The sequence below is a fragment of the Arachis ipaensis genome, chromosome B06 (genome assembly GCF_000816755.2).
Source record: "Arachis ipaensis cultivar K30076 chromosome B06, Araip1.1, whole genome shotgun sequence".
Taxonomy (NCBI): domain Eukaryota; kingdom Viridiplantae; phylum Streptophyta; class Magnoliopsida; order Fabales; family Fabaceae; genus Arachis; species Arachis ipaensis.
In genome coordinates this window covers 85,340,665-85,342,903 of record NC_029790.2, presented here as the reverse complement: position 1 = coordinate 85,342,903, position 2,239 = coordinate 85,340,665, and positions in this window count along the sequence as shown.

The following is a 2,239-nucleotide window of genomic DNA, read 5'->3' as shown; positions in this document are numbered from 1 at the left end:
AGGAACGAAAAGCATCTCCATTCGCTTATCTGAAGTTCCTATCAATGATTTACATAAGTATCTCTATCCCTATTTTATTAATTAATATTTGAAAACCACATAACTATTTTATATTCGCCTGACTGAGATTTACAAGGTGACCATAGCTTGCTTCATACCAACAATCTCCGTGGGATTCGACCCTTACTCACGTAAGGTATTACTTGGACGACCCAGTGCACTTGCTGGTTAGTTGTATCGAAGTTGTGACAGACTGTAAAACTAGATCAGAGTATCTGGCCTAAGAAACCATTACCAGAGATCACAATTTCGTGCACCAAGTTTTTGGCGCCATTTCCGGGGATTGTTTGAGTTTTCGGCAAGCTTTTGGTCCGGTAACATCAGTGCCAGATTCCCTTTTGATCCGGCAACAGCACCAAGTTTTTGGCGCCGTTGCCGGGGAATTGTTCGTGTTTAGACAACTGACGGTTCATCTTGTTGCTCAGATTAGGTAATTTTCTTTTCTTTTTCAAAAATAATTTCAAAAATCTCTCATCTGTTTTCGAAAAAAAATAAAAATGTTTTCAAAAATAAATTATTCTATGGCTTCAGAATTTTTAAGAATGAATTCTAGTGTTTCATGAAGCATGTTGAAGCCTGGCTGGCTGTAAAGCCATGTCTATTCCTTTGGGAATGAGTATGTCAGGCATGTCATATCTAAATTACATGCTAAAGCTTGGCTGGCCATTGGCCATGTCTAGTGTTTTGGACCGGAGCTTTTATTGAAAGCTTGGCTGGCTAGTGAGCCATGTCTAATTCCTGGACTGAAGCTTTAGACTAAGAATGCAAGATTCCTGGAATTCATATTAAAAATTTTGGAATCCTTATTTTTTCTTTTTCAATTAATTTTCGAAAAATTCAAAAAAAAAAAAAAATCCAAAAAAATTAGAAAATCATAAAAATCAAAAATATTTTTCTGTTTCTTGTTTGAGTCTTGAGTCATATTATAAGTTTGGTGTCAATTGCATATGCATCTTGCATTTTTTCGAAAATATCATGCATTCATAGTGTTCTTCATGATCTTCAAGTTGTTCTTGGTAAGTCTTCTTGTTTGATCTTGATGATTTTTTGTTTTGTGTCTTTTCATGTTTATCATATGCATTCTTGAATTCTTAGTGCCTAAGCATTAAAGAATTCTAAGTTTAGTGTCTTGCATGTTTTCCTTGCATTAAAATAAAAATTTCATGCATTGCATAATTTTCATGTTTTTCATAAAAATTTTAAAAATAAAAAAAATATCTTTCCCTTTTTCTCTCATCAAATTCGAAAATTGAGTTGACTTTTTCAAAAAATTTTTAAAACCAAATTGTTTCTCATGAGTCAAATCAAATTTTCAATTTGAAAATCTTATCTTTTTCAAAATCTTTTTCAAAAATCCAAAATATCTTCTTATCTTATCTTTGTCAAAAATTTGATTTCAAAATATCTTTTCTAACTTCCTAACTTCTTATCTTTTCAAAATTTGTTTCAACTAACTAACTAACTTTTTGTTTCTTAAACTTTTTCAAAACTACCTAACTAACTCTCTCTTTCTCTCTAATTTTCGAAAATATCTTCCCTCTTTTTCAAAAATTTCTTTTTAATTAACTAACTATTTTTATTTTTTATTTTTGATTTCAAAAATTTTCGAAAATTACTAACATTTTTCAAAAACCAATTTCGAAAATCACTAACTCTTTTTCAAAATAATTTTCGAAAATTATCCCTCCCCCATCTCATTCTATTTATTCATTCATATCCTAACATCTCATCTCACCTCTCTTCCATCCTTACAGTTGTGTTTCTTCCATTATATTACATTCTTTGTCTCCCCCTCTTTTCTTCCACTCACAAAGGGATCCCTATACTGTGGTATAAAGGATCTTTATTATTATTATTATTTTTCTGTGCCTTCTTCTTTAAATCTGAAAAATCATAAAAATGATTCTTGAAGCAAGAAAAAGCAGCAAAGAACAAAGCTTGCAGAAAAAAAAAAAATAGGCGAAAAAAATAGAAAAAAAAGAGAAAAAGAAAAAGCAAGCAGAAAAAGCCAATAACCCTTAAAACCAAAAGGCAAGGGCAAATAAAAAGGATCCCAAGGCTTTGAGCATCAGTGGATAGGAGGGCCTAAAGGAATAAAATCCTGGTCTAATCGGCTAAACCAAGCTGTCCCTAACCATGTGCTTGTGGCGTGTAGGTGTCAAGTGAAAACTTGAGACTG